Source organism: Delphinapterus leucas, chromosome 19 (genome assembly GCF_059928025.1).
Source record: "Delphinapterus leucas isolate spDelLeu-1000000601 "Yukka" chromosome 19, BTC_Dleu_Yukka2, whole genome shotgun sequence".
NCBI lineage: Eukaryota > Metazoa > Chordata > Mammalia > Artiodactyla > Monodontidae > Delphinapterus > Delphinapterus leucas.
Genome location: NC_143147.1, coordinates 46,994,438 through 47,004,607, shown reverse-complemented (window position 1 = coordinate 47,004,607; position 10,170 = coordinate 46,994,438).

Genomic DNA, 10,170 nt, shown 5'->3' with positions numbered 1-10,170 from the left:
GGTCACATGCTCTCAGGAGGCACTAGATTCTAATCCCTTTGATGCAATTAGCCCTTTTAACCTTGTTTCCAAATTCACCCCTGGGGCTGAAGGAGGGGTGGGCAGAGAGCTTCCTGTAGCCGCCTATAGTGAGTTCTTACTGCCTGATTTCGCCTTCCAGCAGGGATACCAAAGTTCAACAGGGGCTTCGTGCAAAGCACCTTTATGGAATAAATGTAGAAACTCCTAGCTCTCCCTGCACTAAAATTTTCAGGACGCAAACCTATTTCTCTCTCTTTTTTTTTTTTTTTGCGGTACACGGGCCTCTCACTGCTGTGGCCTCTCCCGTTGCAGAGCACAGGCTCCGGACGTGCAGGCTCAGCGGCCATGGCTCACGGGCCCAGCCGCTCCGCGGCATGTGGGATCTTCCCGGACCGGGGCACGAATCCGTGTCCCCCGCATCGGCAGGCAGACTCTCAACCACTGCACCACCAGGGAAGCCCTGTATTTCTCTTTAAACTTTCCCCTCTCATTGTGCCAATGAGTAAGCAAGTTGGATGCTCAGCCATGTGTCTAAAGATGGGGACAGAAGGAATGGGAATTCTCACCTGCTACCACACCCTATCCCCACCCCCAGCAGGTTGAGGCCTCTGCCCAGCTCTCTGGCTGCAGAACTTCCTCCCCTCCCATGGGGTTCACCTTAGAACTCAGCTCAGTCCATCTGGCAGAGAGCTTGTGGAGATGGGAGTCATCTGAGGTGACAGGGACAGGAGTCCCTGGTGAGCCCTGACTCAGGTGGCCAGGAATGGAGCTCTCCAGCTGTTCTTCACAAAGAGGATGTAACTCTTGCCCGAGGTTTTGGTTGTAAGGCCTGGGAGGCCGGGAGGCCAGGAATGTGGCCTCTGACTCTCCAATCTGCCCGGTGGTGAGAGGAGCGCTTGCCAGAGGGAGGAGCAGATTGCCGCCGGGACGACTGCATTCAGGCACTGGGCACCAACTGGGTGCCAAGATCGTAATTCCCACATCAACCCTGGCAGATGGGTTTTAGTATTTCCATTTTACAAATAAGAAAGCAGAAGCTTGGGGACATTAAGAAAGCACCTTGCCCAAAGATGCTGTGTAGCAAGTGGTGGTCAGTCCCGATGTTCAGGTCAGCACTTCTCTGTCTGCAGAAGGTAGAGGTTCCCTTGGGGATCTGGTAACTGATGCAGGTGGGCTTAGTGGAAGAGGCCACTGGGAGTGACCCCGCTCAGGCAGTTCTGCAAGATCTGTTTTAGGTGCTCTGGGTCTAAGGCATTGTGCTGGGGCTTAGGGATCAGGGCTGGATAAATCCCTTTCCAGGTTTTTCGGGTAACATTTCCCTCCCTGCCTTCTCCAGCCCCGGCCCCTTCTCCATACAACGGGCTCACCCGGACTGAGCTGTCTGCTGTCCTCCCCCATTGAACAACAAGGTTGGGGAGTAATGTGGCAGGGGGAACAGGATAGAGAAGTGAATGAGCAAATACCCTTTCTGCTACCTAGCAGACCCCCACTACAGGTGAAGAAGACAAAGTAATCCCCTAGGGCCTCGTCTGGGCCAGGAAGTCTGTGCTGTCTGACTCAGATCCCACTTGCTGGGGTAGTTCCTCTCATTTGGCTTCTAAGCACCCTCCTTCTGTGAAACAGCTTTCAGAGGCTTGAAACCTGCCACTCTAGTCTCTTCATTTTTGCAAATGTCACATTAGAGAGAACAGGGCGATTTAGCCTCTGCCTGCCTCGTGTCCATGGTTACTTCTTGCATCCCTCTCCTCCTCGTATTGTGTGCTCTAAACATACCAGCCTTATTTCAGACTTTCACATGTGCTACCACAGGCCCTTTGCACATACTGTAGCCTCTTCCCACACCATCCATGGCCTCTCACTGAGTTCAGGGCTGAGCTCTGTATGTCACTTCTAAAAGGAAATTTGTTATGCCCACAACCCCTCCTCCCACCTTGATGTCAGGACCTCCCATTCCACATCTCCACAGCACCCTGTACTTGTCCTGGGTGATTGATTAATGTCTGCCTCCCATCAGACTCCATCAGGTCACCTCCACGAGGATGGGGCCATAGTGCGTTTGCTCCCAGGATATCCGCAGCAGCTGCACAGGCCTTGATCTAGAGCAGCCAGCGCACAATAAATACTTGTTGCCTGAAGGATTGCAGGAGTCTCTACCTCATCTACTGGTACAGGGTGTGGCCTTAGGCCTGGAATGAGACCAAAGCAAGCTGTCTCAGCCTCAGTTGTGTTGCAACCTGGCCATCTGACTGTGGATATGCTAACAATAGATGGTGTTGGCAGCTCAGCATGTCTTTACACCTTCCTCTGAGCAAGCTGACCCACCCAGGAATCTCCCTATCCCAAGGCAGGCCTGTGCTGATGGGAGCTGGAGGCCTTGAGGGCAGGTTGATAGGAACATTATTTTGGGTTCCTTTTGCCTAGGTCCAGGTGCACCAAAAATAAGAGCCCCTCATGTTTTCAGTAGACTTTGGAGCTTACAAAACACTCTGGGGACTTCCCTGGTGCTCACGTTTCCGCTGAAGGGGGCACGGGTTCGATCCCTGGTTGGGGAACTAAGATCCCCCAAGCCGCGCTGCGTGGCTAAAAAAAAAAAAAACTTAAAACAAAAAGAAAAACTCTCTGTAATTCACATTATTTTCCTGATGAGGAAAATGAGGCTGAGAGAGGTTAGGTGACAAGTCCAAGGTCATACAGTCAGTAGGGTGGATAAGGCAAAACTTGAACCCAGGTCTTATGAAACCAGCCAGTTTTCCAGAGGTGATTATACCAGGGGAGATGATGTGCTGCTAACCAGCAAAGAGTCCAAGATTCTGGCCTTTTTGGCAGTTGACTCTTTTGTTCTTTTTTTATTCATTCATGCATTAATTTGTCCAAGAGACATGAGCTCCTCATTGCCTTCAAGAAGGTCACAGTCCAGTGCTACCATTTTGAATCTGTGGTCCATCTGGGAATGTCCTGAGTTTATTACATACATTTTTGTGTGTTCATGTACCAATGTGCATTTTTAATGTAAACTTTCAAAAGGTTTCGTGACACCACCTGCCCTCCTCTCCCCTTCCTGCAAAAATGTTAAGCACCACTGGGGTAACACATGCTACTTATTGTAAATGGACAGCGGCCCATGTGCTCAACAGTCTGTCCTGTTTGTTTGGGTGACTAAGGCCCCAGCACGTGACCGTCTCTGGCCCACATGACCCATCCTCGGCACTGAGACCCTGGACAGCTCCTCTCAGCCACTTCTCCTGGAGGAGTCAACATACAGAAACACACACACGCCACACGCAGCTCTAAAACTGCTCCTGACGCCAGGGAAATACTTTGGTTTTTCCCTCTGGTATTAGTAACACACAGTACGGCCCACGATGGTTACATTTCTTGAGGGCTGTGCGGGTCGGACGCTAGGATGCTTACACCCTCATCTCTTTTCATCCCCACAACAGGCCCGTGAGTTTAGCAGCTTGCCCGAGGTCACATGGCTGGGAAGAGGTGGAGGTGAATTATAAGACAGCATCGTGGGGACAGAGGTGGGGGGGAGGGGGAGGGAAGCTGAATGTGGTCCAGATCCTTCAGGGATGGGGCAGTGGTCACAGCTGTTAGCTCCCCATGAGAACTGATTTCTGCTGAAATCATTCCTATCTTCCTTCTTTCATTCTACAACTGTTTCTTGAGCATCTTCTCTGTGTGGAAGATGTGTTGGAGATTGGTAGCCAGCTTCCAAGATGGCCTCAGTGATGCCTGCCTCCCGGTGGCCACACCCAGGGTTAGTCTGAGTGACCTGTGGCATTGAGCAAAAACGAAGGGACGTCTCTTCCAATATAGGTTATAAGACTGTGGCTTCCCTCCTGGGGGCTCTCTCACTCTCTTGCTCTTCCTCTTTTTGGATTACTTGCTCTCGTGGCAGCAAGGTACCATGTCATGGATAGTCCTATAGGGAGGCACACAAGGCAAGGAACTGAAGCCTCCGGCCAGCAGCCAGCGCAGACCTAAGGCCTGTCAGCAACTACACAAGTCAGTGTGGACGCAGACCCTCAGCCTGGGTCAGGCCTTGAGGTGACTGCAACTTCACCTCTGGCTCTCAAAAACTGTGGGAGATAATACATGCTAGTTTTAAGTTGCTAAAAATTTAGGGTCATCTGTTACACAGCCATAGAGAACTAAACGAGTGATACATCTGTACATATATTTCTTACATTCTGTAGAAAGGAGACAGTGGAAGGAAGGAAAGGATGGAGGGAGGGAGGGAGGAAAGGAGGGAGGGAGGGAGAAAAGGAACCCTATATGTTAGATAAGCAGTAAGTGCTATGGAGAAAAATAAAGCAGGGAAATGGGGTGGGAGTGAAGGAGGTTCCATTTAAATAGGGCGACCAGGGAAGGTCTGACTGCGAAGGGGCCAGTTAAACAAAGACCCATGGGTGTCAGCCCTAGAGAAACCTGAGGGGAAGAGCATCAGGCAGAGGGAAAAGCAAGTGCAAAGGTCCTGAGGTGGGAGCATGTCTGGATCATGGGACCTACCAGAGCTCACACTTTGTAATATATTTTGCCTCTAGATTGATTGTCCTAACCAGGCCTGGCTTTGGCCACATCATCAGGCAGCCTCCAGGAGCAGGGAGGCTTCTACCCCTAAAAGGCCTGGGCCCTAGACCTCGGCTCTGTGGCTGTATCCCTGGGAGTGGGTCTCAGGCTCTCGGGAGGTAGAAGCAGCTGCAGTGCCCATATTTTCCCAGTCTCCCAGGCAGGCGGTCTGGGAGAAAGTCAAGTGAAACTTCAGGATGAGAGAAACGATGGAGGAAATGCAATTTGGATGCAGAGATCAAATTTCAGAGATCCTCCAATAATTTAGGGGGATAACAGGTAGAACAATTTAACTCCTGCTTCATTTCTGTAGTTGTAGGCTCTTCTTTACAATGTCTGTCTTTGGAGCAAGCAGAATACAAAGTGTGTGATACGGACGTATCACGGCAAAAAGTGCCGAAATAAGAACCCGCATCTGCCTCCTAGTAACAGAATTGTTGCTTGTAAGTGACCCATGGCCTGGGGACTCCCTCTTTCTGTGCCTTCCTCCCTCTCAGCACAGGGGTGTCTGCCTTGTCCTACAGTGCGTCCTCAGAGCCCCTCAGGGCTCCGCAATGGCAGGCCCATGACGATAGCAACTGTATATTCCAGATCAGAACGGACAGACAGTACAGCAAGCCTGAAGTTATACTTAGAGGACAAAGGGACAGAACACTGAAGATGGGGCTTTCTGGGAAAATGAAGGGCCCAAAGCAGCAAATACCCCTGCCCCTAAGAGACCCACTCATCCTGGAGGGCAGAGGAGCCAACCCTTTATTCATCAATGAGTTCTTTCAACAAACGTTTTTTTTTTTTGGCCGTGCTGTGCAGCTTGTGGGATCCTAGTTCCCTGAGCAGGGATTGAACCCGGGCCCCCTGCAGTGGAAGCACAGAGTTCTAAGCACAGGACCACCAGGAAATTGCCTTTCAACAAACTTTTCTTGAACACCTACTCTATACCAGGACTGGGCTAGGTGTTAGAAACAATCTGAGCAAGACAGAGTTCCTGCCCTGGGAGCACTTAAAGCCAGCAAGCGAGAGAGACAAAGTGTATAGGCAAGGGCCTGGTGCTTCAGGTGAGCCTGGGAGGGACACTCATTCCAGTCTAAGGGAGGACCTGGGAGGAGCGTGATGTGTGGTGATGTCAGGGGAAGGGTCCATGAGAAGTGACTTCTAAGCTAAGACCTGCAGTATGAGTAGGAGCTAGATGAAGAGAAGAACTCTTTGCTTGTGCAAAGGTCCTAAAGTGAGAGAGGTGGTAGAAAGGGCAGAGGGCAGTGGGTGTTATGAGCCTCATCCCTAAAGGCCATGGGGAGCCGCTGAAGGTGTGGAGCTAGGGATTGACACAGTCACATTTGCATTTTAGAAACATCACTTTTGCTGCTGTTACTGACTGCCACACGCCCCCCCCCATGCCCCCCACCCTACCCCTGTGGCTGAGAATGCCGAGCTGAGGCAGGGGCCTCTGGGGAGACCACAGCCTAAGCTGACCCAGTCCTCAGGGTGTTGGGGGCATAATGACAGGCTCTCCTCTTTTCTGCACCCCACCCGCCCTGGCAGACTGCAGGGTCAGGTTCTGAGGGCTGCTATATTGGGCTCTGGTGGGTGAGAGTTCCATCCTTCCTTTGCCTGCCTTGGGCTGGCTTCCGCTGGGATTGAGGGGTCATTTGTATCTCCAGGTTGGCAGGGCCTCCTCCCCAGAGCCACGGGCGCCTAAGATAACAGGGCAGCCTAGGAGCTGTTTATGAAAAGGCAGCCTAGTGGGGGTGGGCAGGGCCTGAGGGAAGGGTAACTGCTACCACAGATAGCAATTGGGGTGGGGAAGGCCGTCTAAATTACAGCTCCCAGAATAGAGGGACTCCGGAGGGAGCGCTGGGGCATCCTACCAAGGAAGTACTGGTAGCCTGCCAGGCCCGTCCGGGCTCCGGGCCCTGCAGCAGGCAGAGGTGGGGTGACCACACGCTGGCAGGGGCTGTGGGGATTGCCCTTCATCCTTGGCCAAGGCAGCTGTGAGGTGGGGCTGGGGCCCGGTGGCAGGGTGGCTCCTGGGGGTTGGGAGAGAATCAGCCTGGTGTGACCTTCTGGAAGGGGCGAGAGCAGGAAGGGAGTGAAAGCCTGGGATGAGGGAGGGGCTGACACCTTGCTCACCCCTGAGGAGACTCTATAACATGTCTCTGTGGATATTTCACATAGAAGTGTGAGAAACTGTAAAAATAACAAGAACGACAGGCATAAAAATAGCAGCTATGTGTCAGTCGCTGCTCTAAGCAATAACATACATCAGTTCACCCTCACAGCTTGCGTGACATGGGTATTATTACCCCCATTTTATAGATGAGGAAACCGAGGCCCACAGAGGTCAAGTAAGTGCTAAGTAGAGCTAGTGAGCTGTAAACTTTGTCTGACTCCAAAGCCTGGGCTCAGAGTTGGGAATCTGGTTGGAGCCTTTACCCACTGGGTTTCGGTTTTCTCTTCTGTCATATGGATCATAGTCTCCTGCTCTGTAGAGATGTTGTAGGAATCACATGGGGACAGCATGCTGGGCTGGGAAGATCTTCAAGTCCAAAAACCTGGCTGAACTGTACGACTTACCCACTCTAGGCCTCTGTTTTCTCATCTGTAAAATGGGGATCTCATAGGACCCTCTGATAATCTGATGAGAATATATATGTGGAAAAGTATTTACATCTTTGAAGGCATTTTATAAATCAGAGAGTGCCACATTTCAAATGATTGTTATGGGGAAGCGGAATATTCATAAAGGCAACAATTTCCAGTTCACTAGGGGAGCTCACCCATGCCCACTATCCCCAAACAGAGTCCTTCTTTAAAATATGGACTTGCTCCTTGGTTTATCCTCAGGAGCTATGCAGTTTTCCTATAAGTGGTGGCTTAAAGCAAGGCACACTCATATTCACTTTCTGTGAGGATTTGCTGCCTCCAAACTGTATTTTTTTTTAACATCTTTATTGGAGTATAATTGCTTTACAATGGTGTGTTAGTTTCTGCTTTATAACAAAGTGAATCAGTTATACATATACATATGTTCCCATATCTCTTCCCTCTTGCATCTCCCTCCCTCCCGCCCTCCCTATCCCACCCCTCTAGGTGGTCACAAAGCTGATCTCCCCGTGCTATGCGGCTGCTTCCCACTAGCTATCTATTTTACGTTTGGTAGTGTATCTATGTCCATGCCACTCTCTCACTTTGTCAAACTGTATTTCTTCAACTACTTGTACCCCAGGTGCTGATTTTCAGCTGAGGCTGGGAGCCCCTCCCCACCCCCAAGTTCCCAGCATCAGCTGTTTTTTGTGCTGGGGTCTCTATACGGAGACACAGCCTTGGCCCTGGATGACCCTTGACCCCAGGCTGCTGCTGGCTTCCTGAGCCTCCTGCCCGCCCAGGTGTATTACTTAATGTCGCGCAAGATCCTCTGGCCCCGAGGGAAGTGCAGCAACAAACCCCAGAGGCTGGAACTTGCTGATTCATCCAGGGAGCCAAGGTCAGGTTAAGGGTACTGAGTCAGGGGATAAGAGGGGACACCTGGCCACAGCCTCAGCCACTCCCATCACACATGGCTGGCTCCTCTCTCTCTCGGTCCCTGGCTCAGGGTCTGTGGTGACTGAGCATGTGCAGGGAACAGGGAACCGAGCCTTCTACCTGCTCCACCCAAGCCCTGTGGTGGTCCTTCCCAAGGCCGGGTCTCCCTCCTCTCCCCGGGATCCTCATCATTCACTGTGAGGAACTGGTTCAACTTGGCACCTGCACCTTCTGCTGAGATTTACCATCTGCTCTTATGACTGCTCGCGGTGAAATTGCCCCAGGACGTAGCTGGCTCCTACGCTGTCCCCAAACCAGAGCTCCTGCCACCATGAGCAGCCCTCTCCATCCTAGGGAGGATTCTACGGAGAATCCTTAAGGGGAAGTCATTCATGCACTCATCCGTTCAACGAATGCTTATTACATACCTACTATGTGTCTGGTGCTATTCCAGGCACCAGGGGCACAGCCCTTTTTGCCCTCATGGAGCTCACATCTAATGGGAGAGGCAACCAATAAGTAAATGTATAGAATGCCGGACAGCTATATGTGCTATGGAGAACATAAGGCAGGGAAGGGTATTGAGAGTGGGGGGAAGGGCGATATTTACTCAAAGACAGCTGGACGAAGCCCAGCTGATAAGGTGTGGGACGCAGTGAGGGATCCAGCTGTGTAGATGTTTGGGGAGGAGGCTTCCGCAGACCGAACAAGCAGCAGGAGGCCAGTGCTTGTGAGAGAGTCGAGTGAGCCGGAAGGGGCCACGGGAAGGATAGAGCCGCTATTTATGGAGAAGCAGGTTTGAAGGATGGACGTTTTGGCTGTGAAGATCTAAACCCAAGTCCCTCAAGCCAGTTAGTTTAATTCAGCTGGAGTTAAGGTTTCAGGTCCCGATCTGCTGCTTCTTCGACTCTGACCGTGTCTGGAGGGACAGTGGCCCAGCTTCCGCCCCGCAGGAAGGCTGTCCTGCTGTTCCTCCTGCCTTTCCACCCAAAGCCTTCTCCAGCTCCCCCAAATCCAGAGAGAAGATGACTTACCTGCCTGCTCGCCCGCCTTCACCCCTCACCCAGCACACACCTGCCTCATGCCATCACTTCTATTTATGTCTTCTCTCTCCAGGTACATTGAGGGCAATGGGAGGGCAGGGACTAATTTTAAACTGCTTGGAGTTTATTGCACTGGGCACATTGGAGGTCTCCATAAATGTACTTGAATTGATCGGGATGTAGCTGCTCAAAGGAGGCCACCTCTCTTCTTGGGGACGTTGGGGCTTCCAGCAGCTTTCTCTGTAAACTGCCTTCATGGGCTTGAGGGATTCGAAGAAGCCTGGTGGAGTTTACCAGGCACCGGGGGTATCTAGGATTCTCCCACCTTGGATTTGACCATCTGAATACCAAGTTCCTGTCACCTCGAGGACGTCAGCTGAGACTGTGGTCTTTCAACCCCTGGGTTCCAAGCAGGTGCCACAGGGGCTGCCATAAGGCAGAGGAGGCTTGCTGAGTGCCCCCTACCCTGCCCCAACCCACTTCAACAGGAGGAAGAGCTCTACTTTTATTTTACATGTGTACAGGTACATGTTCCTTTCAAAAAAAAGATTTGCTACAAATCACACACACACACAGTCCGTAAAACACTGGGGTAGCTGCAAGTGTTGGAAACTCCGGTTCTAGGTCTGGCATGAAGCTGACCAGGTTTGGCCACAGTCTCCTCATCTAGAAATAGGAACATATGGAAATATCTTTCCAACCACAGGCTGATAAGCTGTCAAATTCTTCAAATCAAGTGTTCTCCAACTCTAATGACTGCAACTCAGGGAGCAGACACTCTGGTGATTCTGACTCAGGTGGTCTATAGAGCATGTCCTGACAAACATGGCTTAAAAAAAATTGCTAAAAGAGAGGGGAGGGATAAATTAGGAGCTTGGGATTAACACATACACACTACTATATATAAAATTATCTAACCAACAAGGACCTACTGTACAGCACAGGGAACTATACTCAATATTTTGTAATAACCTATAAGGGAAAAGAATCTGAAAAAAAACAGATACATATGTAT